The sequence below is a fragment of the Bombina bombina genome, chromosome 11 (assembly GCF_027579735.1).
Source record: "Bombina bombina isolate aBomBom1 chromosome 11, aBomBom1.pri, whole genome shotgun sequence".
Lineage (NCBI taxonomy): Eukaryota > Metazoa > Chordata > Amphibia > Anura > Bombinatoridae > Bombina > Bombina bombina.
Window position 1 is genome coordinate 154,932,422 of NC_069509.1, and position 27,997 is coordinate 154,960,418.

At 36.7% G+C, this 27,997-nt stretch overlaps 1 protein-coding gene across 1 annotated transcript in view; it reads left to right on the plus strand.

The window, feature by feature from the left end:
- Positions 1 to 1,541: 1,541 nt before the first annotated feature.
- IL21R (interleukin 21 receptor) overlaps positions 1,542 to 27,997 on the plus strand; it is a 74,586-nt gene continuing 48,130 nt past the window's right edge. The window contains exons 1-2 of the mRNA XM_053694246.1: positions 1,542 to 1,622; positions 12,229 to 12,302. The gene's annotated coding sequence lies outside the window, so the exon portion shown is untranslated. The remainder of the gene's footprint in view (positions 1,623 to 12,228; positions 12,303 to 27,997) is intronic.

The window sequence follows — 27,997 nt, forward strand, 5'->3', positions numbered from 1 at the left end:
CACAGATGATATTTTGGGCCTCGTCAGTGAGATGCAGCCATATTCCTCTACGCACATTGGGTAAGGCATCCACGTCTGGTTTCCCCCAGAAGCGCTCTCTCAGGAACAAACAAAAACTTAGTAGCTTGTTCTACAGCTTTAGGAAAGTTCTCCTCTGTAAAAAGCACAAATGGGCAAAAAGAAGCTACTTCCAGGTGGTAACCGGGCCATAAAACAAGCCTCTGAGCTGTTATTCCTTCCTGGCAGATTGCTTCTCTTTCTGTATGTATTTGTATTATGACCCTGGGGAAAGTCTCCCTAAGTGTGAGGGGGAAAACCAGACATGGACTCCTTGCCCAATGTGCTTAGAGGGATATGGCTGCACCTGACTGATGAGGCTCAAAGGAGGCTGAAACGATCATCTGAGGTTGCCATTTGCTTTGTTTGGAGGAGAAGTGCCTACAGTGGTGGGATTCAGCAGTTCTTAAAGTGAATGTAAATTTTGATGCTAAAGTGCCCAGTTTTTAAAATTTCAATTAAAAATAGGGGCACTTTAATTAATCAAAATTTACATTTCACTCCTGTTGTTAAAAAATACTTACCTTTTAAACTTGACAGCAGCTCCAGCTTCCTCCACCCATCGCAAAGCCTCTTCCTGGGTCTAAAATGAGGAATCCGGCTTCCTCCAATCACGGCATTGAATCAGACATGGATGGAAATGATTCCATTATTTCTGATGTCAGAAATGGCTTGCAAGGACCGGAGGAAGCTGGAGCTGCTGTCAAGTTTAAAAGGTAAGTTTTTTTTTCACAACAGGAGTGAAATGTAAATTTTGATGAATTAAAGTGCCCCTGTTTTTAATCGAATTTTTAAAAAACAGGCACTTTAGCATCAAAATGTACATTCACTTTAAGCACTTGTTCCTACAATTTAGAAAGTGTAAAGAACCTGTTCTTAAAATTTCAGAATCCCACCTCTGATTGCCTGGTATTTTGGGCTGGACTGACCTTGTTAGGCAGGATCAGACTGATATACTATAGGAAAGTTCTCATCTGTGAAATGCACAATTGGGCTAAAAGAAGCTGCTCCCAGGACCATAGAACAAGCCACTTTAGCCGGTGTTCATTCCTGGCAGATTGTTTCTCTTTCTGTATGTATTTTTAACATCAACAGATAGAAGCACATTTTTATGTTTATAGAATTGAGTGCCACATAAATAATAATGTATAACTCTCAGGTTTATCAATGTAAAACAATATAGGTTGATCATAATTCTTTAGAAAAACGTATCAACAGATTTATCTACAAAAATCCCCATGGACTTTAATTAATGGTGATTTTCTGTTAAAACCATTAGATAAGTTTATCTACAAGACTATGATCGGCCACTATATTTGCTCAAATTGAGATAATTGGTTTTAGTTAAATTTTTAGTCAAATGTATTTATATGTTTCCCTGTAAAAATGAAAGTGATTTGTTTGAGGAGGGGCGAGTATGATGCTGGAAAGATAACTCTACCAGTAAAGTTAATTCTCCTTTTACACTTCTGCTGTGTGTCAGTAAACTAATGATCTCAAAAAGAACCTTTTTTATTTGCAGCTGTCAGGACTTTCCACTTTGCACTGAAGCATGTCTGAGATGGGTAAGTCTAAATAATAATGAAACATTAATTCCTCTATTGTATTTGTAGCCGAGGACTTTAAATGTACTACTAAACAAGTATCAAAACAAGCGTTACAGTGGCGGTAAAATGTAAAAATCTGTTCATTAAATTGCATATATAAAGAATGATAAAAAATAGGGGGTATTATAAAGGCAGACAGGTAGATAGAAACTTAGAAAGACAGATGTATAGATAGATTTAAAGGTAATGGATAGTTGGAGAGAATGAAAGATGAAATAGATGGATAGAGGAACAGACAGACAGACAGACAGATAGATAGATAGATAGATAGATAGATAGATAGATAGATAGATAGATAGATAGATAGATAGATAACTGAAACCGAAAAATAGATCAATAGATTGCTAGCTAGACAGATAGAAAGATATATAGCTAAATCTGAAGATTATGGATAGCTGGACAGAAAGAAAGATGAAATGGATGGATAGACAGATAGTCAGACAGACAGAAAAATAAATAGATAGATAGATAGATAGATAGATAGATAGATAGATAGATAGATAGATAGATAGATAGATAGATAGATAGATAGATAGATAGATAGATAGATAGATAGACAGACATATTAGATAGAAAGATAGAGAGATAAAAAGATAGATGATAGATAATTAGATAGTTAGACAGACAAATTAGATAGAAAGATAGAGGAATAAATAGATGATAGATAGATAGATATATAGATAGATAGATAGATAGATAGATAGATAGGCAGATAGATGATAGATAGACAGATTAGATAGATAGATTGATAGATGGATAGATAATAGATAGATAGACAGATTAGATAGCTAGATAGATAGATAGATAAATAGATAGATAGATAGATAGATATAGATAGATAGATAGATAGATAGATAGACAGATTAGATAGCTAGATAGATAGATAGATAAATAGATAGATAGATAGATAGAGATAGATAGATAGATAGATAGATAGATGATAGATAGACAGACAGATTAGATAGATAGATAGATAGATAGATAGATAGATAGATAGATAGATGATTGATAGACAAAATAGATAGATTGATAGATAGATAGATAGATAGATAGATAGATAGATAGATAGATGATAGATAGACAGATTAGATAGATAGATAGATAGATAGATAGATAGATAGATAAAGATTAATACTTAAACTGCAATATGACATACTGTTTGTGTTGTATTTGTTGGCACAATCATCTTTATTTCTATTTGAATGAAACACAAGACTACATTTTAATTGTCTACATTATAAGCAAAGGTAAACAATGAATGCATAACTTGTACAGTGTTGGTCATAGACAGTTGTTTTTAACTCTTATGCGCTGGGTCAATAAAGGGTTTTTATCATATCCCGGAGTCACATGACTTTTCCCATGATATTGGTTGTCCAATACTGAAGTAATGTTCAGTTGTATTTCCTTTTTACTTCCTGCACTATACTTTATATTCCTGTACCTTTTTGTTTAGTTTTGAGCACAAATTGTGATATTATTTTTATTAAACTACAGAGTTGACACAGTTATCTTACTTTATAGCCATGAACCAATTTAAACATGACCATGTATGATTAAGTTAATGTTAGCACATAGCAGACATTACTTGTTATGTTTTTAGCATTAAGTGGTAAAGCTTATACTGTGTTACAGTACATGATCTATTTAAAGGAAACATATTCACTACACTTCAAAACCACAAAAAGCTTCCAGAATATTTTAAAACCATTTATTTCAAAATAGGACAGATTTTTGATACAATTATCATGGACTTATAAAGTGATTTTTGAAATATGCTTTTTGAAGACACTGATGCTTATAGGAACAGTCAGACAAAATTAAACTTTCATGATTCAGATAGGGCATTCAATTTTAAACAACTTTCCAATTGAATTTTATCATTGAATTTGCTTTGTTCTCTTGGTATTATTTGTTGAAAGCTCCTAATTGCTAAGCCCTTGAAGGCCGCCTCTTATCTAAGTGCATTCTGAAAGGTTTTTTTACAGCTAGACAGTGCTAGGGCTCACAAAAAATAGCAATATAAAAATTGTATTAAACTAATATATTAAATATTGAAATATGGAAAAATTCACAGTAAAAAAATGTATTGTTTATTCGCTTTATAAATCTTAACAACATTGTTGTGCAAAAATAGTATTTTATGGAAAAATTACATTTCATTTAAAATTACGTAGGAAAAAACTATTCAAGACATACAGTAGACATCATAATAAATCTACAATACACGTGCAAAACACTCTGAGACATTTGTCTTTATAATACGGAAATCAAAGCATTTTGTCTTTCTTATTGTAAAATTAATTTTCCCTCCTCTGCTAGTGGGCTGAGCAGGGATATTCCATGGTAGTAGATGAAATATCTTTGCCAGGTCTTGAATTTTCTTACTGCAGATCTCGTTGTTTTTTCTCGTAAAAATACTTATTACCCTAATAGAAATTTACCAATGTATACTACAATAGATGTGAATATAGAATAATTTACACTGCATATACACTGAAAACAGAGTGATCTGATTTGTATTGGCTGCAGTATTTAAAGGGACATGGAACCCAAAATGTTTCTTTCATGATTCATATAGAGTATGCGCTTTTAAACAACTTTCTAATTAACTTATATTATAAAATTGTATTTGTGCTCTTGGTATCTTTGGATAAAAAACAGGGATGTAAGCTCAAGAGCGTGGATGTCTCTTGAGCACTATATGGCAGCAGTTTTGCAAAAATGTTATCCATTTGCAACTAAATGACAGCACTTTTTCCTCCCATGTAGTGCTCCAGATGCCTACCTAGGTAGCTCTTTAACAAAGAATACCATGGGAACAAAGCAAATTTGATAATAGAAGTAAATTGGAAACTTTTTTTAAATGATATGCTCTGTCTGAAACACAAAAGAAAATGTATAGGTTTCATATCCCTTTCATTTTCAAAGTGCCCCTGTTGCTCCCTGACCCCCCCCCCCACACACACACACATAAACACACACATAAACACACACACACATAAACACACACACACATACACACACACATAAACACACACATATAAACACACACACACATAAACACACACACACATACACACACACATAAACACACACACACACGCACATAAACACGCACACACACATAAACACACACACACACATACACACACACATAAACACACACACATACACACATACACATAAACACACACACACATACACACACACATAAACACACACACACACACATAAACACACACACACACACACATACACACACACACACACACACATAAACACGCACACACACATAAACACACACACACACACACATAGACACACTCACGCACATACACACACACACACACATAAACACACATAAACACACACACACATAAACATACACATACACACACACACACACACACACACACAGTGAAGTTTTCCTTTCAAGTGAGTTCCATTACTTTCTAAGGGAGGCATCTGGCAATTTGCACATCTGTTAAAGTGTTGATGATCGGGTCCTAAGACTTAATGACATCATCAGTTCTATCACTGATTACATCATAGGTTGTTTCGGACTTCATCTATAGCTGCAAAAGCTAATTACTTTATTCACCTACAGCTGAATAGTTTTATAAATAGCATCTGACATTGACTGAGTCACCAGACCTTTCAGTCGATATCTGTAGCTTGCAGAAACCAATCAGTTTGTAGATAGGAGTCACAATCACTACTGAAGAAATATATTTGGACATATTTAGGGTCGGCTTTTGGCCTCTGATTCTCCAAAGATTTTAAGAAGGGGCTACATTAAAAATAAATAACTATGAATAACTAAGCATACCTTTAAGGTGTATCTAGCTCACATTTACTTAGTGGCAAAACTATTACAATGACAATTTGGCTACAATATCACCACAAAAGTGTTTTCATTATGACATTGTCGCAGATGATATTTTTTACATCTGCCCCAGGCTCACAATATTATAATTAAACATGAATATCCGGCATCTGTGTAACAGCAAACAAATAATGGGTGCAACGCTACCAAGCGCTCTGCACGGTAGCCCAATGTACCTCCAAGGATATATACCAATATTCAGCAGCACTCGAAATTATCCAGATATTTGTATTTTTACTCAAGCTCCATAGAATAAACAGATAACGTTTAGGGAGTTATCCCTTAATCATGTAATTTTGAGTGCTGCTGCTTATTGGTATATATCCCAATAATACTAAGAAAAAACTATAAAAAGTGTGCTAAACAAAATATCGCACCAAACAATATGTTAATATCGCATTTATTAAAAAATGGACACACTATTTATTAAAACTATACAATACAATAAGTGCAGTCATACAATAATAAAATAATATGATAAAATAGATACCACCGGTGGTTAAAAAAGGTTGGTCCACAACCTGCTATCTAGCAGTAAACCTAGCTAAAAAATAAAGTCTACAGCTATGCTGTTAATTCACTTGCGCATCTGAGAAGTGCAAGGAGATCCTCGGTTGATGCGGCTGCATGGGTTTAGGGACAGTATACACTCATTTTCATATAACTGCATGTAATAGACACTACTATAAAGAATAAGATACACAGATACTGATATAAAAATCCAGTATAAAACTGTTTAAAAACTTACTTATAAGCTGTCAGTTTGGCTCTGTTGAAAAGGTAGCTGGAAAGCCCACTGCAAGTGGCAAATAAGACACTCCCCCCTCCCCCTTCTTTTGCATATGAAAAGACCCTTTACACAAACAGCAGCAAGCTGGAGAAGGTAGCTGACGGTATTCACATAAAACTTTGGGGCTTGGTTAGGAGTCTGAAAATCAGAGCAATGTTATTTAAAAATAAGCAAAACTATACATTTATTTTTAAAAAAAAACTTTATGGGCTATATAAATAGATCTACAAAACATTTATGTAAAGAAAAAATGAGTGTATAATGTCCCTTTAAGCCTTCTGTATGTCACATAAGGACAACAACACGCAACAAGTACATGCACAAAGTCTTGAGTGACTGTTGTACCGGGTGAGCTCAGAGTGACTGTAACCGTGTAAGGATTCTGAAAGTGGAATGTATCTAAAGGCTCTAAATATATTGGTGGAGTGGTAGCGTGGTCTAAATAATAATATCACACTGAATCAGTCATCCATATTGATTTAACAGCATAGCTGTGGACTTTATTTTTTAGCTTGGTTTACTGCTAGATAGCAGGTTGTGGACCAACCTTTTTTAACCACCGGTGGTTATCTATTTTATCATATTATTTTATTATTGTATGACTGCACTTATTGTATTGTATAGTTTTAATAAATAGTGTGTCCATTTTTTAGAAAATTAAATATTAACATATTGTTTGGTGTGATTTTTTTTAGCGCACTTTTTATAGTTTTTTCTAAGTTTTATTTATAGGATTGGGGTAGAGGACGATCTGATTTTAAAGTAGCAATATAACACCTTTAAGTAATCCTTTCTTGTATATATCACAATTATATTATATGCAGCAGTGAAGGAAAATAATGTTATCCTCTTGGGTGTTAAGAAGAACACAAAGTATAAACTTCTTCTCTTCCAAATTGACACAGAACATTGACATGGGTGGTACTATTGATGCAGATTGTTGGAGTGGTATTCCTACACTAGCGATATTTTTGCCACAGTGGTAATGCATTTGATACCCTTGCCTTGGATGTATATTGATCTATCTTTCTTTTATAATTTCTCACTGTACAGACAAGTTTTCTGCAATCCCAGTCTGTACAGTTAGAAATTACAGTTTTCGGCTCATTAGTTTCAATGGTAGAAATGGTCCATGTTTCACAGTGTGACGATCTTCTGTTGGTGCCGATGGGAGGTGTGGGCAGGAGGCGGGTGGGAAGCCCAGCAGGAGAGGTGGGAAAAGCGGAAGCAAGTGGGAGGGCCCTACGCTACGGAAAATAAAAAAGCAAAGGGACAGGGAGGGATGGGGCAGCTACACTACAGAAAAGGGGATCTGGGAGTGGAGGCCCCCAACTAAAGATTGCGGGGGGGCAGAAAATATGTAATATATATGTATTGCTCAGGGCCATCCTAGTTACAGCCAAGCACAACGCAACCCCCCCCCCCACCAGTGCTCCAGATCCAGACATGTGTGTTCAACCTAAGTATGGTTGTCAATGTATAATACCATAAGAACAAGTAAAATGGAATGTTTGTAAAAATTGTATCCTGGTATCTGAATCATCAAAGAAAATTCTGGGTTTCATGTCCCTTTGCTTCTCAAATATAATCTCCAGAGATGCAAAAAAAAAAATAAAAAAAATCCCCAGGGCTTTAATGGGGATTTTGGAGATACAATTTCACTAATAATAGAGTCATTCTTTTTGAACATCAGTTTGTAAAAATATATCTGTATCATTTTTATAAAGCTTAATCTCAAATATTACACATACTGCAGACTTAAATGTCTTCCTTTTAAACTCACCCACCTTTTTCTCAAGCTCATTTGCCTAGGCACAAATAAAGTAGGTGCAATTTTCTCTCCTCTACCCCCAACACCACATCCTCAAAGGTATAATTTAACATAAAATGTCTACAGTCAACCCCCTGTATTCATTCATTCACTCTTCTGCAGGAAGATGTAAGTCTGAGGTTTTTTCTCTATATGATATAAAAATCTTTTATGAGAAGAGAGTAATGTTAGCAATATTTCAATACTTGTGAGATAGAAAAAAAAGGGCAAAGTATTTTTTTTTAAAAAAAAGTAGTAGATATGGGGATTTAATGACCAGCACAATTTGATGTATTCTGGAGGTAGATACAGGGTTACCTTGATCTATTAACAAGGACAAAACATAACAAAGTATGATGGTTTTAAATAGAAAAGAAATGGACATAAGAGATTAGGCAGTCGCTGTATTATGTTTTGTTTTTTTTAAAAGGATTCTGTTATAAGAGGTTATGCTGGTTAAAAGACATTTTCTTTCATGATACACTTCTCACTTTACTTTAATCACTTCTCACTTTACTTTAATCACTTCTCACTTTACTTTAAAGGGACACTGAACCTAAATTTTTTCTTTTGTGATTCAGATAGAGCATGACATTTTAAGCAACTTTCTAATTTACTCCTATTATCAAATTTTCTTCATTCTCTTGGTATCTTTATTTGAAATGCAAGAATGTAAGTTTAGATGCCGGCCCATTTTTGGTGAACAACCTGGGTTGTTCTTGCTGATTGGTGGATAAATTCATCCACCAATGAAAAGGTGCTGTCCAGAGTTCTGAACTAGTAAAAAAGCTTAGTTGCTTTCTTTTTCAAATAAAGATAGCAAGAGAACGAATAAAAATTGATAATAGGAGTAAATTAGAAAGTAAAAGAAAAAAATTGCATGCTCTATCTGAATCACAAAAGAAATAATTTGTGTTCAGTGTCCCTTTAATCACATGTGCTTTATTATATAGATATCTCTTGTTTAATGGGGTATGAAGCCCAAACTGTGTCTTTTGTGATTTAGACAGAGCATAACATGTTCAAAAAGTTTCTAATTTACTTCCGTTATCAAATTTGCTTAGTTCCCATGATATTCTGTGTTGAAGAGATACCTAGGTAGGCATGTGGTGCACTACATAGCAGGAAATAGTGCTGCCCTCTAGTGTTCTTGCAAATGGATAACATTCTTGCAAAACTGCTGCCCATATAGTGCTCCAGACATGGGCCAGCTCCTTAGCATAAGTCCCTGCCTTTCAACAAAAGATACAAACAGAACAAAGACAAATTGATAATAGAAGTAAATTAGAAAGTTGTTTAAAATTAAATGCTCTATCTGAATCATGAAAGAAAAATGTGGTGTTTCATGTCCCATTAAGGAGCAGCAATGGACCAGCTGGAGGTAGCAGTGGATATCAGGTGAGCCAATGACAAGAGGCATATGTGTGCAGCCACCAATCAGCAGCTAGCTACCAGTAGTGCTTTGCTGCTCCTGTGTATGTTTGCCAATAAAAGGACATCAAGAGAATGAAGCAAATTAGATAATAGAAGTAATTTGGAAACTTGTTTAAAATTTCATGTGGTGTCTGAATTATGAAAGTTTAACCTTACTGTCCCTTTAAGACATGTTATTGATGTTTCTGATATCTGATATATCTTCCAAAAGTTGAACATAAGTATTAAAAATGAGGACCAGATTGGGTATAAGAGTTAAATAATAATATGTGTATATTGGGTATAGGAGTTAAATAATAATTTAATATGTGATGTTGCTGCTAAGCAGGGCATGTCTGTTAGCCAATCAGGGGTGGCATATTCATGTAGCTGCAAGTCACTAACCTTGGCATGCTTTGGACTACCAGAACAGTGTGTCTGGAGTGTTGATTAGTGATTTAGAAAGAATATGTATGGACTCTGGAAGGAGACCATAAAATTCAAAAACACAGGCGCTAAACAGCTTAAAATAGAAAATGTATATAAAAAAGTGATTTTCGAGCATATAACGTTATCTATATATGCAGATAGTGACACCCAGTGTGGATTGATTCAACAAAAGAAGTGTAAACAATAGAAATATATAAAAAATATATTTAATTACATAAGTGAAAAAATAAAATAAAATGATTTACACACATAAAAAAGCGCTGATCAGGCGCAAGATTGAAGTGTAGTATACATATTGGCAACAATGTAATACAAAGAATAAAACAATGTGAAAAGTTTAATTAATTTCCAGTTGAGATTCGATGTGATGATATTTCCAAATGGCCCAAATTTCGAAGAAGGATTTAAATCTTCAATAGGAGCTGGAACGAGATGAGGAAGACCAATAAACGACAGAAAAGGCAACAAAATATGTTTTTCACTTTTACTTACACCGGAGATCGGTGGTTGAATCCTGTATGTTCCTTTCAGTGGCGTAAAACTCCAAGCCGCAGTGGGCAGCGAAAATCAATCCAGCAGAGAATATGAAAACACCTTTGCACAGGTAACTGGAAAACTGCACCTATGGAGGCCGGAGAGGGACAAGAGAAGAACAGAAAAGAGCAACGCGTTTCAACCCGTAAAAGACCCGGTTTACGGATTGAAACGCGTTGCTCTTTTCTGTTCTTCTCTTGTCCCTCTCCGGCCTCCGTAGGTGCAGTTTTCCAGTTACCTGTGCAAAGGTGTTTGCATATTCTCTGCTGGATTGATTTTCGCTGCCCACTACGGCTTGGAGTTTTACGCCACTGAAAGGAACATACAGGATTCAACCACCGATCTCCGGTGTAAGTAAAAGTGAAAACCATATTTTGTTGCCTTTTCTGTCGTTTATTGGTCTTCCTCATCTCGTTCCAGCTCCTATTGAAGATTTAAATCCTTCTTCGAAATTTGGGCCATTTGGAAATATCATCACATCGAATCTCAACTGGAAATTAATTAAACTTTTCACATTGTTTTATTCTTTGTATTACATTGTTGCCAATATGTATACTACACTTCAATCTTGCGCCTGACCAGCGCTTTTTTATGTGTGTAAATCATTTTATTTTATTTTTTCACTTATGTAATTAAATATATTTTTTATATATTTCTATTGTTTACACTTCTTTTGTTGAATCAATCCGCACTGGGTGTCACTATCTGCATATATAGATAACGTTATATGCTCGAAAATCACTTTTTTATATACATTTTCTATTTTAAGCTGTTTAGCGCCTGTGTTTTTGAATTTTATGGTCTCCTTCCAGAGTCCATACATATTCTTTCTAAATCACTTTACTATTTGAGGTTGGGAGTTTCCTCTTTATCATCACAGGTTTAATAGTTTCCCTTTTTTGCGCAGTTAACCCTTTTGTCTTTTTGTTTTCACTTCTGGAGTGTTGATTAACCATGCATTTTTACAGGGGTTAAATACATAGCTAGTAATGAACATTTATGTAATAATAAAATGTTCTAATGAATTGAGTGTGTTATTATTACATAAGGCTGTCCCTTTAAATATAGTAGCAGATAAGATGAATAGCCCTACTACAAAAGTGTTGTCAGTTACTATTAAAAGTTACAGGATATTAAATGGACAGTAAAGACAAAATTAAACATTCATAATTCAAATAGATAATGCCATTTTAAACAACTTTCCAATTTACTTTTATTATTAAATTTGCTTTGTTCTCTTATCCTTTGTTGAAGCATAATCATAGGTAGGTTGATAGGAGCTTTGAAGCTTGCACATGTTAGGATTCTATGGCAACAGTATTTGCAACATTGTATAACTCTACAGTAACAATGGTGCAAACACATCTCCCAGATAAAGACATTTGCCCTCTCCTGGTCTCACCTAGGATTACTCTTTAACAAAGTATTTTAAGAGAACTAAGCAAAATTGATAATGGAAGCAAATATAAAAGCTGTTTAAAAATTAATACTCTTTCCAGACAATTTAAGTTTCATTTGGACTTTACTGTCCCTTTAAATTAGTAACTTCCATCTTAGTTTATGCCCCATAAGTCTTATTGTTTGAAGATCAGAATAAGGATTGACTATAGTGGTTTAGTGATTATTTTATATTTCAATTTCTTTATTTGTGACGACCATTTTCTCTTTGTATTAACAGCAGATGGATTCAGTATCTCATGACATTCCCTAAGGTATAAACAACACCAACAGAATATGAACAATTAAGAGAAGGTAAACAAATCATCTTCTAACAGTTTTAATATGGTCATTTATGATGTCTGATTTAACCCTTTCGCTACTAAGCCATTTTCACACCCCAATGCTAAGCCAGTTTTGAGCTTTTGTTGCTACTTACATTTAAACACTATTGTAAGTCAAATTTCAGTGCATGACCTACACAAATGATATATTGGGTTTTTTCAGCAGGCCCAGCAGATTCAGAATATACCATTATTTTATTTATATTTCATGACATGAGATAGCTGCAACAAGAAAAAAAAAGAATATATTTTTGAATATATTTTAGTAAATAATATTAAAAATGGCCAGGTGACTAGGGTAGCATCATGTGAAATAGGGGGCCATATTTGCTTTTGGGGGTTATAATATAGATTAGACAAGACCCTTTGTGCTGTACAGAAATAAATGCACTTTTTTTCCATAAATATGCTTTTAAATATTTTTATCTACTTAAGTGCAAAGGGCTCCAATGCACTTATTTATATGTATATAAGTGTGTACATATGTATTTATGTGTTTATATGTGTATATACTGTATGTCTTTAAATACATATATATATATATATATATATATATATATATATGCACATATAAATACATAAATTCATCTGTAAACACATATATACATATACAGTTGTGCTCATAAGTTTACATACCCTGGCAGAACTTATGATCTCTTGGCCATTTTTCAGAGAATATGAATGATAACACAAAAACTTTTCTTTCACTCATGGTTAGTGTTTGACTGATGCCATTTATTATCAATTAACTATGTTTACTCTTTTTAAATCATAATGACAACAGAAACTACCCAAATTACCCTAATCAAAAGTTTACATCCCCTGGTGATTTTGGCCTGATAACATGCACACAAGTTTACGTCCCCTGGTGATTTTGGCCTGATAACATGCACACAAGTTTACGTCCCCTGGTGATTTTGGCCTGATAACATGCACACAAGACACAAAGGGGTTTGAATGGCTATTAAAGGTAACCATCCTCACCTGTGATCTGTTTTCTTGTAATTAGTGTGTGTGTATAAAAGGTCAATGAGTTTCTGGACTCCTGACAGACCCTTGCATCTTTCATCCAGTGCTGCACTGATGTTTCTGGATTCTGAGTCATGGGGAAAGCAAAATAACTGTCAAAGGATCTGCAGGAAAAGGTAGTTGAACTGTATAAAACAAGAAAGGGATATAAAAAGATTTCCAAGGAATTGAGAATGCAAATCAGCAGTGTTCAAACTCAGAAAAAGCAAAGATGGAAGTAAATAAGAGAGATAGATACAGTATACTAAAGAAAAAAAGAAAAGAAATATGTAATTAATAACCCTCTAACAGACCAAACACAGATTGATGTACCCTTCATTACTGATTATAACTGTGATAATAAAATAATCACAAACAATTTAAATAAACATTGGCACCTTATTCGCACTGATCCACTGATCGGCGACAAAGTGAAGGAACGACCTAGATTCATATATAAAAAAGCCCAAAATTTTAAAAGTCTGCTAGCTCCCAGTGACCTTACACAAAATAAACATAAAGGATATCAGCAAAATCTAAGTGGAGCTCCCCTACAAGGCTTGTTACAAGAACACTTAGGGAACGCATAAGGGAACATATTTCCTGCATAGATAGAGGCAATTTTGACACTTATTTATATAGCCACTTTAGGGAGGTTCATAACAATAACCTTCAACACTTCCAATATTGGGGAATTATGAAAGCAAAGCCAGACTGGAGAGGAGGCAATTTAGAGCAAAAATTGCTCAAACTAGAAGCAGAATTAATTTACAAAATGGATACTCTGAACCCCTCAGGTTTAAATTCAGAAATAGACATCTCCTTTTTTATAAACTATTTTTTATGTAATACACAATAAACATAAGACAAAGTATTTTTATTATTTATACATTTTTCTTTTTCAATTTTATTTTAATTTATAATAGTAATTGCTAAACTTATATTAAGGCATATTAAATTATTTGTTTTACAAATTGATGTTTTTAGTTTACTATGTAATACCACCATAACATATCAAACTAAAGGTTAAGAAAATCCACCTTTAGTTAATTGGAAACAAGTGCTGAAAATTTCAACCAATGCGTCATTAAGGAGGTCTTTTTAAAGAGCAAAGCAAGAGTAACAAACTATAAGTCTTGATAAAACCCCTAACATGGGCGAAACGCGTTGACCAGGACCACTACCTGCTTTGCTGCTTTTGATTTGTTGTCCCCAAATATACCTAGCCCAAAAAAAATTAAAACATTGAACGAAGGGAGGTGTATAAGGACAAAAACGGACATTATATCCAACTCTGTTTCTGGACATCAGGCTTGTTTGTTTAAGCCACTTGGAGCCACTACTAGTGGTAATCATCTTTACTCACACCTTCAAATGGAGGTATTTGCTACCGTCTTCACTTTTACCCTTTGATGTCCTTTATACTCCAAACACTTAACGGCAGATTCTCAGAGCCGTTAGTCAGATTCAGCTGGGAAAAGCAGCTGGCAGCTGCTCCTGTGAGTATTACACGCCAGTCGATCCCTGCTAAATTATAACTGAATCCACTTGAAAGGCTGATTAAAGCCACACTGCGAACGACAAGCAACATTGTTATTATCATCACGCTACTTACATCTCCCAAAGGGAAAGTATCTCAAATCCGCATCGCAAGTTTTGCCCTTGAATAAACCGAGGGACACCCAGGAGTGTTGTTTTTGCCATTCTCCTATCCTCACAAGGTACTTTTAACTTATTGCCTACTATTGAGATATATTTTCCTCTGATCATTTATTCTCCAAACATTTCCTCAAGTCATTTTTTCTGTTAGACAATTGGCCATTATCATTTAGCTTATTTTGGGGAGATGTCCCCTGTTTTATAATTGTTTTTATTTTTGTGTAATAAACTGTGTTTATTATATAGCCGTGTCTTACATATGTATCACTGTATAGCTATTTCTATACAAGTATTGATTTATCATTCCTCACATTTTGTTAGTGATCTGTATTTGTTCTGTCTAAATATACTTAGTCCATTTTGGAAACACATTTTATTATTTGCTTCATTAGCTGCGTTTGCCACATTGATTATTCACCACTCACTCAATTGTAAATCTCTAGTATATATACATTTTTATTCACATCTCACCCTAGCTGATTAGCGCTGACACTTCTCTTTTTACTATTGTAGTTGTTCATTCATTTTATCCTGGAGGGGATATTTTAGTGTTAGCTAGGTCCCTTATTGTCCAGGGCGCTCTTTCTCTGTCTGTTAACGTTAGCTTCGGACAAACACACTTGGCCTTTTATGTTATAGGATAAATATATGTATATACATACATAGACATATTTAGACATGTATATGTACCTATTTCTATGTTAAAGCACTTTGCCTACCTTTTTTTCCCTAACACCTGAGACCTCATATCGTTTAACCCTTACAACTTTTTTGTGCAATTTTTAAAAAATATTTTTTAGCAAAACAGTTAGCCAGAGCTCCGAGGACGCGATATCCCGACAAGCGTTAACTTCAATTGCGATCACGTTTTCTTCAGCTTGTAATATAAGCAAAAAACCTGATGCGTGCAAACACCTGCAGTAAACCTCTTTCTGCTTGTGCGTAACTGTTAGTGCTCCACTCATTATCTGGCCCATAATTTGTAAAAATGAATCAAAGTTCAAAATTAAAATACTCTAAATTGATAGATTATTTTATGTGTTTACTGCAAATGGGGTTAAACACACAGCTCTAGAGCAGCAATGCTCTACTGGGAGCTAGCTGAATACATCTGCTAGCAAATGACAAGAGGCATATGTGCTCAGTAACCAGCTAGCTCAGAGAAGTGCACTGCTGCTCCTGCTTTTCAAAAAAGGATACCAAAAGCTCAAGGTATATTTGATAATATAAGTTCATGCTATATCTGAACCATAAAATTATATTCATGCACCTTTAAGCTGAATTTACAGTTATCATATTTGTGCCATTAAATGACAGCTGCAGAAATGATTAACAAATCTACACTTCCTACTCTTTCCAAAATAACTGACTCACCTACTATCTTCATTTATTAACACATTTAAAGCTGTTTTTCAATCTCTTGTTTCTCATCTTCTCCCCATATTTTCACCCACTTGCTTCTTATCTCCTGTGTCTTTATTTATAGATGTTAGACCAATAATGATGATGTATTGACTGAATCATTTACGTTCCCTGATATGTAATCTGTAAACACCAGAAACTGTATTGCTGGAGTCTGTTCCTGCTATAGAGCTGTGCTCCTCGGCTGTTTATTGCCTAGAGAGTCGGTAAAACTCCACTACACAAGCACAGAGCACTTCAACTATAGAGGTTCCAACCATACTACATTTGTTGGGGCAGTCCTGGTGCTTGTGCTCTGTCCCTCCTCTCCCTCTTCCTACCCAGTTTTCAGGATCCAAAGAACTTACCTTGGCGTGCAACGAGCCTTGCAGAAAGGCACATGAAACCCATAATATTGTTTCCATCATTCAGATAGGGCATGTGATTTTAAACAACTTCCTAATCTACTTCTTTTATCATTTTTTATTTGTTTGCTTGGTATCTTTTGTTGAAAAGCAGGGACATATGCTTAGGAGCCGGCCCATTTCTGGAGCGCTATATGGCAGCAGTTTTGTAAGAATGTTATCTATTTCCAAGAGCACTAGATGTCAGCACTATTGCCTGCCATTTAGTACTCCAGATGCCTACTTAGGTATCTCTTCAACAAAGAATATAATGGGAACAAAGCAAATTTGATAATAGAAGTAAATTGGAAACTTTTTTTTTTAAATGGTTTATTCTGTCTGAAACACAAAATAAATTTATTGGTATTTCATATCCCTTTAAAAGTGGTGCACGGTTAGTGCGGTCAATGCTGTAGGGTGCGCTATTGTTTCTCTGGTGTCTAGAAAGAAGGCTGTGGTGAGCACTACTGTGGAGGCTGGGGGCCGATTTATTAATGTGCGAGCGGACATCGATAAATGCCGACAGCATATGCTGTCAGCATTTATCATTGCACAAGTATTTCTTGTGAAATTATTGTGCAATGCCACCCCCTGCAGATTTGCGGCCACTAGCAGGGGGTGTCAATCAACCCGACCGTATCTGTGACGAATCTCTGGTTACCCCGACTGGGTAGCTTCGCCAACATGTCCTTCCCACCACTGGAACCAGACGCTATGTAGCGGACACAACGATCCTCAGCAGGAGCCCACCCAAATAACTAGACATACCAGCATTCAGGTGAACAAACAAGAACATTTTATTGGGAAATAAACACAACATTTATACAGAAACTGATCTTGATAAGGGCCTTATCAGCCCCTCGCATCTTCTGCCATTCCTGCCCCTCTAGACAGGCTGACGCCTTCATTGTGTCCATTGTTCCCCAGTGTCCAGCGGTACAAGGATGGTGTATCCGAGGTGATCCCGGGGGAGCGGTGGCACTTCCAGGGTGTCGTTGGAAAGCCCTAGGTCTTGAGCTGTTACATTCCAAAAAGCTTGAAAGTTAGGGGCGACCAAATGTACACCGGGAAGGCCACTGGAAAAGGGGTTTTGAAGGGGGTCCAGGACCCCCGGTTCCCAAGGGAGCTCCTTTCCGTCAATCACCTGGCCTCTTGCCCTTCCCATGGGGAACCAATTCCCATAAGAGCGGAGCTCTGGGGCAAAGGACCATTGGAGCGACCTGGGTAAAAGGAGACTGGGAATCCGAGCTGATGCGGCCAGCCAGCGGTTCCATGGGGCCGGCCAGCCGAAGGGCGGTCTGCTGAATAGGGCTCAGAAACCCTGGTTTTCACTGAAGCTCACCTTCGGTAACTGTCCCAACTCTTGCCATCCCTAAGGGGTTCCAATCCCCAAGAGAGCAGAGCTCTGGGCAAGGGGCCTTCAAAGCGGCCAGAGGTAAAGTGTTCTGGTGGGTTCTGGATGCGGGGCTGGCTGGTAGTTCTAGGGGCCCGGTCGGTCAGACAGGGATAGATTGGTCAGAGACCAGCTCTTCTAAGGACAAGTTCACACACAAAATCTCCCAGAAAGGAAAGGTGGGGGAGATCGTGGTTGCTCTGAGGAGCCCAAAACCCATCAAGAAACAAGAGGGGGGTGAGGTAGTAGTGGGTAGAGGTTTAACCCTTGCAGCCCGGTATCCGTGACAGTATCCGATCGTGCTAATTGCTGTCTGCTGCCTCAGAGGTGGCAGACAAGTAAAGGAGCAGCGGTTACAGCTGCATTGGGGCCAATACGGGGCTTGATAAATCGGCCCCTGGGTGTGCTGCAGTTAGCAAGATAGATGTTCATGATGGCATTCATTATGGCTGTGTGACCTGAACTAAGGCTAGCACTGTTTGTTAGCGCCAAAAGTGGCACAGTAAGTTTTAAAAGGCATTTGAATGTGTGATTATGTGCTACAGTGATTATGTTCCTGGCGTTTCTGTTCTTGCTTTGAACCCGGCCTGCTACCTCCTAGACTCTGTGTTATCTGCCTGCCTCTCTGCTTTGTCACCTATCTTGACCTGATATACTTGTTGCTGATTCTTGGGACTTTCTTCTAGGGTATCATTTTGCCCATCCCCTCACCTTTGCCGTTAGGCTTCTATTCAATCATCCTAGCTCTGCTGTGTACTCTGACTAGTCTCCTGTGTTGCTGAATAAACCCGACTACTTGTTCCAGTGTTCTTGCTAAATAAAAAATACAACTTTCTCTTGTTTCTAGCATGTAGTATACCTCCTGCACTATTAGCTCCTTCCACTATTCAAGGCAACCTTATACCAATATATATCTCTGTTTCACAAAGTGCTGTCAACAATTACATAAACCCTTATAAATGTGCCAGCCCATTCCCCTAGATCTTCCAACCACATTCTAAGAGCATGTCACCTCCCTGACCTCCCCATGACCTGCGATAACTTCACCCCTGGGCAAAATGGCCCCATTCCTGGCCACAGCGACCACGCCCCTTTTCTTCCAAATAACCGGAGAACTCTGCAATGGCCTTGCATCAATAAAACCCATTTGTTAAACATATTTTTCAAGGGAGTGGAACATGCTGCAACCTCACAACTTGAAAACTAAGCAATTCAGAGATTTGTACCCGACCCTCCCACCAATTAACTCTTCATTTTAATCCATGGAGCAGTGTCTATCTCATATCTGTATGGTTGCAGTGTTTGCAATAATGTTATACATGTAGTGCTCAAGACATATGCTAAATCCTCATCCTACCTTGAAATGCCATCATGGGAAGGAGATACTGTACATTTCTACAAAAGAGATCAAGCGCTAGAAGTACATTTGATAATATAAGTAAACATTGAATACAGTGTGAGTTTTTAAAGCACATCAAACAATTAGCAATATAATCAACCATGCAGTTTGCATCTGCCCACAGATTCTGCATTTCTATTCCAGATTTCTGCGTTTGTGGTGTTTCTCGGTTTTGATTCTTGGGTGAATTAACACTATTTTGCTGGAAATTCACTTGATACTCGGAAAATGTATACGGCGTCTTGTGGTTTTATTTCTGAAACCCTTCTTTTGCCAGACAGACCAGAAACAAAATACATCTACTACTGCTTATTTAGAGATTTTGAGGACTAGGCAAAGTTGAAAAATGAAACAGGAAATGCAAATTTAAAAATCAATATCGGATTTGGCAGGAATTGTGGCATTTTAGCATGAAATAAAATATCTTGCTAGTAAAACAATATATGTAACATTTACCAATATCAGCAGCCTTTGCTCCACATAGCTCTTTATACCAGCTCTAGCCTGTGAAATCCTAGACAAGGTGATTATATATCATTCCAATAGCTTTTTACCAGTGGCAACTCTAGGAAAGGGGTGAAAACGAACCCCAGTCTATATGGGTGCACCTCTATTGCGCTGAAGAGGAGCTTTGGCTCTACTTTTGGATCACCTGCCACTCTATCCTCAGAATACCCGTACTCTAAGTGAGCGAAAGTGACTTAATTACTTGTACTGCCACTACCTCTTACATCACCAGCTATATACACAGTCCAAGGAGACAGAAGCACTCAACACTTCAAAAAGTTCATGGATAATCAGAAATGTATTAGACACCAAGGTGCACAAAAGAGAGAAAACGTTTCGGACCTTAGTCCTTAGTCATGTCAGTCTGACATGGGACTAAGTGTGGAGTCTCTGACAGATTTGCACCTATTTATCTTCTATGCTGCTATTTTTTTCTACATTATCACCAGCTATATACTCAAGCCAGATACATGGTCCTTGCAGCCCTATGTGCTTTCTTTCTGAGCAATTTCCAAGCAAACTCTAGATAAACCTCACACCAGGTCTACGGCAACAGATCTTATGCAAACTGTATGCCCACATGAGGTCTTGCTACATATTCATGCTCCCCATGCATCTTTAAACCAACCCCCTTTTGTCAGTTGCATACCCATTAATTGATTTAGTATTGAAGATTACTGTTTTTTAAATTAACTAACAATAACAATTTCATGCAACAAACACTTTTATATCATTTTATGGACATTTTTAATTTACATTTTGGAAACTTTCACATGTCTAACTTCTATTGCGTAAAATAATTTCAATGATCATATTTTACCTGTTTGAAAGTGTGAACTAAGTGATATTTTTAACTTTCATAAAACTAAGGCCAGGATGATCTAGGGGGAAATAAGCAACCCCAATCTTCTATTTTACAGCCCATTGAACGCAGAAGGAGGTAAAAAGGTTACTTCTTCCTTGTCTCTGTCCTTTTATGCAGCTCATGTTCCAAAACTGTCTAACCACACCCACAGACCACCTGGCTCTGCCCTCCGAACACCTGTGACTTCCCTAACCTAACCCTGCCCATGGTACTCCCCTAACTACACCTCAACTTACCCTGTCCCTAACTGTGGAAAGCCTGTGACTTCACCCAAGAGTGCCCCCCCCCCATAATAAGATTCTGGAGCCTCCTGTCATATTCCTGTGAGTGGGCTATGAAGTAGGGAGCTGTTGCACTGAGGTACCAGGTTCAGGTCTTCTGTGATTTACCCTTTTTAGGCATAGTACTACACAAAAGGAGATAGAACCAAGACAATCAGGATATGTTCAAAATCTGCAGGATGTTTACTAAACTGGAACAGAGTGACAAGATAATTTGACAGAAATGAAATAGGCACAGTACAGGCAGGTTGTAGACACAGCAAGAGCAGGCAAGATACGTAGTTATGCTGTAGACAGGAAACTGTACAAAAGCAGACTGGATATGAATATATACTGTATTCAGGTAACTTTGTTGTAGCAGGCAGGGTACGTAGATATGCTGTAGACAGGTAACTCTGCAGTAGCAGGCAGGAAAAGTAGATATGCAATAGACAGGTAACTCTGCAATAGCAGGCAGGAAACCTAGATATGTAGATTGGAATATGAAATATTCATAATTCATGTCCGGTTGAGTACACTTAAATAAAGTCAGTTAGCATGTGAGTAAGGGTGTTAGTTGCTATTTTTTTTTTGCAGTTTTTGAGCTCAATTGAAGTCTTTGGAAGAATAAGTTAACATGATCAGTACGTATTTTTTAGCACGACGAAATATGAGGGAAACCGGACGTGCGCAAAATGCTTCCATCTAGCATAGTTTTCTGCTCGAGCGGGAGCAATAAATTGCGATTCACTCGTAATCTAGCTCATAGCTATCTCACCATCAGTAGATAAGGAAAGGAGTTGGTGAGGGACTTATGAGTGGTAAAATGTCACTCAGTGACTCATAACATAATATCTATAATTTAGTGAGCTTACATCTGTGAATCTCTTGCAGTCTATTGAATAATAAAGTCATTTACATGGTGTGTTTCTGGTTGGTTTAGAAGGGGTGGAGCTGTTGAAACAGTCAGTGGGTGTAGCCAATACCTGTTTATTTCATTTCTCTGCTGTAAAGTTTCCCTGGATTTTTTTAATCATATATTGGCAGATTTGTGAGGGGGACAGATCTCCCAAACTAGGATTGTCATACAAAATGAGGGACAATAGAATGCTCTGCATTAGCCAAATAATGAGCTTGTAAATGTAATATTTAGAATTTTACTATTAATGTAATTTTTTTTCTCTGAAGGTGTTGACCACATTTGACATATCTGTACTGACTTTTCACCGCTTGACATTTTAAAAACTATACCATGATTTACCACTCCCCGATATTGAGTAGCATACTGGTGTGCATTCGTATATATTAAAAAAGTGTTACAAAGTGGGTTTGCTTTTTTTCCGCATCACCCGAGGAGTGGAAACTTACAGTACGTGTGGTCACTAAGTAATAGAAAATGGTTGTGACGGTATGGTTTCTTAAGCTCACAATAATTGTAGTAGAGAGAGAAAGCAAAAGGAAGATAATTCTTTTTTTAAAATAGGGGAAACATCACCCTATGGATATTTTATGGTCGTTAAAAAAAGGGTGAATATTTACTCAGCTGGACACTAAGTTCTAAAAAATCAAATGGGTTGGCCAACAAAAACTACACCATCCTCTCTATCAAAATTAATAAAAAAATGTATTTAAAAAAAGAGTCAATGTACAATTCAAACCTTCTGTTATAAAGAACAGTCTCTTCTATTCAAAATGATGTCTATCATTACCCCAGGCATTTATATCTATAATTACTTGCTTTTAAGATAAAATGTGGGGTGGGTGATACAGCAATAAATGTTTTGTTTTTATCTATATAAATACATTTATATTTCAACATTATATTTTTTGGCCCCTCCCCCACCTTCTTTGTGCCGGTGGTCGGTCTGGTGATATTGACTTATATGGTATATCTTGAAATACGTCTGTGAACTGTTGCTGTTTTATCAATACTGGAATAAAGATGTTTGCTTTTTAATTCCTTCGACTAGGACTTCTCCTTTGTTTTTGGATATGTTGAAACCCCAAATTTTTATTTCATGATTCCGAAAGAGCATACAATTTTAAACAACTTTCCAATGAACTATTTTCTAATTTGTTTAGTTCTCTTGGTAAACTTTGTTGAAATAATACCTAGGTAGGTTCAGGAGCTGGGAGCTAACTACTGATTGGTGGGTGCACATATAAACCTCTTGTCATCAACTTACCAAAGTGTTCAGCTAGCTCCCAGTAGTGCATTCCTGATCCTTCAATAAAGGACACTAAAAGAATGAAGCAAAATGATAGTAGAAGTAAATTGGAAAGTTGTTAAAAAAATGTATGTTCTATCTGAATCATAAAAAAAAATGGGTTTCATATCCCTTTAACCCCTTTACCCATATGGACGTATGCCAGTGGCGTATTATGGCCTAGGCCAACAAGGCCAGTGCCTAGGGAGGAAGATTTTGGAGGGGCAACACATCTGCCTTATCCTCTCTCTAAAAGCCAGCATACAGTACAGTGAGCGATAAAGTGCAGGCTTTTACAGAGAAGACAAGCACGTGCGCTGATTAAGGTCGCTCTTCACAGGAAGTGTTCCTTTAAACCGTAGCTTCATTTAGAGCCGCCGGCATTTTTGCAGTGGAAGCGTTCTTGGTGAGAAACTTGCCCGGGGATATGCTTACAAGGTAAGGCAGGAGGAGAAGACCTTAGGCCCATATGATGCCTCACCTTGTCAGCTGTGGTGGGTCTGCGAGCGCAGTGCTTATTGCAGGTCTTAGGGACTAACAGACTGGATGCGTCTGTGCACTGCTTGTGATGTCTAATCATAAACTCTCAGCGCTAATGTATGTTAGCTACTAATAGCTAGCTTTCTCTGCATTCATGTGATGTCTAATCATAAACTCTCAGCGCTAATGTATGTTAGCTACTAATAGCTAGCTTTCTCTGCATTCATGTGATGTCTAATCATAAACTCTCAGCGCTAATGTATGTTAGCTACTAATAGCTAGCTTTCTCTGTATTCATGTGATGTCTATACATAAACTCTCAGCGCTAATGTATGTTAGCTACTAATAGCTAGCTTTCTCTGCATTCATGTGATGTCTAATCATAAACTCTCAGCGCTAATGTATGTTAGCTACTAAAAGCTAGCTTTCTCTGCATTCATGTGATGTCTAATCATAAACTCTCAGCGCTAATGTATGTTAGCTACTAATAGCTAGCTTTCTCTGCATTCATGTGATGTCTAATCATAAACTCTCAGCGCTAATGTATGTTAGCTACTAATAGCTAGCTTTCTCTGCATTCATGTGATGTCTAATCATAAACTCTCAGCGCTAATGTATGTTAGCTACAAATAGCTAGCTTTCTCTGCATTCATGTGATGTCTATACATAAACTCTCAGCGCTAATGTATGTTAGCTACTAATAGCTAGCTTTCTCTGCATTCATGTGATGTCTAATCATAAACTCTCAGCGCTAATGTATGTTAGCTACTAATAGCTAGCTTTCTCTGCATTCATGTGATGTCTAGTCATAAATTCTCAGCGCTAATGTATGTTAGCTACTAATAGCTAGCTTTCTCTGCATTCATGTGATGTCTAATCATAAACTCTCAGCGCTAATATGTGATGTCTAATCATAAACTCTCAGCGCTAATGTATGTTAGCTACTAATAGCTAGCTTTCTCTACATTCATGAACCCACAGAGTAAATAGTAAACGGACACTTAAAAAGTTTCATGACTTGAATGATGGTAATTACTGTATATTGTTGCATGCGAAGGGCAGTGATTGTTTCAAAGTGTATTCTTCTTTCCCTCCCTTCCTAATTAACCCCTTCACTGCCGTGAATAATAGAAGTGTGGTGCGCAGCTGCAATTAGTGGCCTTCTAATTACCAAAAAGCAATGGCAAAGCCATATATGTCAGCTATTCCTGAACAAAGGGGATAAACTTTTACAAACATTTGTGCCATGATTGCACAAGCAGTATGTAAAAAATTTCAGTGAGAAACCCAAAATTTGTGAATTTAAAAAAGAAAACAATTATTTAATCGTATTTTGCGGTGAAATAGTGGCATGAAATATACCGAAATGGGCCTAGATCCATATGTTGGGTTGTCTACTTAAAACATTTATATATATATATAGTTTTGACAGGCAAATAAAAAAAAAACAAGGCTCTCTTTCTGTTTAAATAGATTGATAGCAAAATTACTAAAAATTCTCTGGTATTTTGGGCGTTTTTCTCTGAAAGTCCCAGTAGTGAAGGGTTAAGCACCTTTATTTAAAGGGATAGTAAAGTCCAAATTAAGCTTTCATGATTCAGATAGGGCATGTAGTTTTAAACAACTTTCTAATTTACTTTTGTCATCAAACTTGCTTTGTTCTTTTGGTATTCTTAGTTGAAATCTAAACCTAGGTATGCTCATATGCTAATTTCTAAGCACTTAAAGGACCAGTCAACACTGTAGATTTGCATAATCAACAAATGCAAGATAACAAGACAATGCAATAGCACTTAGCCTGAACTTCAAATGAGTAGTAGATTTTTTTCCTGACAATTTTAAAAGTTATGTCTTTTTCCACTCCCCCTGTACCATGTGACAGCCATCAGCCAATCAAAAATGCATACACGTACCACGTGACAGCCATCAGCCATTCACAAATGCATACACACTTATTCTTGCACATGCTCAGTAGGAGCTGGTGACTCAAAAAGTTAAAGTATAAAAAGACTGTGCACATTTTGTTAATGGAAGTAAATTGGAAAGTGGTATAAAATGACATGCTCTATCTGAATAATGCAAGTTTAATTAGATTAGGTGTAATTAGTTTAAATATCTGATAATTTCTTTTTTTATTTTGTCTAATTTAGTGTTTTGTTTTTTTTTGTAATTTAGGTAATTGTATTCAATTTAGGTAATTGATTTAATTGTAGTGTAAGGTTAGGTGTTAGTGTAACTCAGGTTAGGTTTTATTTTACAGGTTAATTTGTATTTATTTTAGCTAGGTAGTTATTAAATAGTTAATAACTATTTAGTAACTATTCTACCTAGGTAAAATAAATACAAACTTGCCTGTAAAATAAAAATAAAACCTAAGCTAGCTACAATGTAACTAATAGTTATATTGTAGCTAGTTTAGGGTTTATTTTACAGGTAAGTATTTAGTTTTAAATATGAATTATTTAGGTAATGATAGTAGGTTTTATTTAGATTTATTTTAATAATATTTAAGTTAGGGGGTGTTAGGGTTAGAGTTAGACTTAGGTTTAGGGGTTAATAAATTTAGTATAGTGGCGGCGACGTTGGGGGCGTCAGATTAGGGGTTAATAAATATAGGTAGGTGGCGGCGATGTTAGGGCCAGCAGATTAGGGGTTAATAATATTTAACTAGTGTTTGCGATGCGGGAGTACGGCGGTTTAGAGGTTAATATGTTTATTATAGTGGTGGTGACGTTAGGGGCGGCAGATTAGGGGTTAATAAGTGTAGGTAGGTTGCGGAGACATTGGGGGCGGTTGATTAGGGGTTAATAAATATAATGTAGGTGTCGGCGATGTTGGGGGCAGCAGATTAGGGGTTAATAAGTATAATGTAGGTGTCGGGGTGGCAGATTAGGGGTTAATAATATAATGTAGGTGTCAGCGATGTCGAGGGAGGCAGATTAGGGATTAATAAGTGTAAGATTAGGAGTGTTTAGACTCGGGGTTCATGTTAGGGTGTTAGGTGTAAACATAAATTTTGTTTCCCCATAGGAATCAATGGGGCTGCGTTACAGAGCTTTACGCTGCTTTTTTCAGGTGTTAGGCTTTTTTTCAGCCGGCTCTCCCCATTGATGTCTATGGGGAAATTGTGCACGAGCACGTAAAACCAGCTCACCGCAGCTTTTAGCAGCGCTGGTATTGGAGTGTGGTATGGAGCTCAATTTTGCTCTACGCTCACTTCTTGCCTGATAACGCCGGGTTTTTGTAAACCTGTAATACCAGCGCTGTAGGGAAGTGAGCGGTGACAATAACGTGGAAGTTAGCACCGCACCCCTCATAACGCAAAACTCGTAATCTAGCCAATAGTTATTTTACCTGCTCTCACCCAAGGTAATCCTGAAAATCTGGTCTGTTAGAAAGGCCTGTGGTCTATTCCAATAAAATTGTTTTGCTATAGAAAATTGTCAAGGCTAATGAAAAAGGAGATTTAAAGGGACACTTAAGTCAAAATTTTCATGATTCAAATAGAGCTGCAATTTTAAACAACTTCCTATTTTGCTTCCATTAACAAAATGTGTCTTTTTTTATTTACACTAGACATGTGCATGGCGAAAAAATTTGGTTCGGTTCGATTCAGATTTTTTTGAATTTCGGTTCGGAGCGATTCGAATTCGGAAAAATTTGAATCAATTCGGATCGGATTTGTTTCTGATTCATTCGGATTTGAATAAATTCGGTTCGGATTTGTTTCAGATTCATTCGGATTCGAATAAATTCATCTGGATTCGGTTCGATTCGGTTCGGAATTTTGGTAAGTGTTAGGTGGGATTAGACTAGTATTATGTACTAAATTCGTCTGGATTCGGTTCGATTCGGTTCAGTTCGGTTCAGAATTTCGGTAAGTGTTAGGTGGGATTAGACTTATACTCTACAATACTAGTGTAATCCATGGCCATCCGAATTTACCGAATAAATCCGAAGTAATTCGGATTTATTCGGTAATTCGGCAGTATTTTAATTCGGAAATTCGGTTCGACCCGAATCGCCGAATTTGCAGAATTCTCCGAATTTCCGAATAGATCCGAAACGAATCGCACATATCTA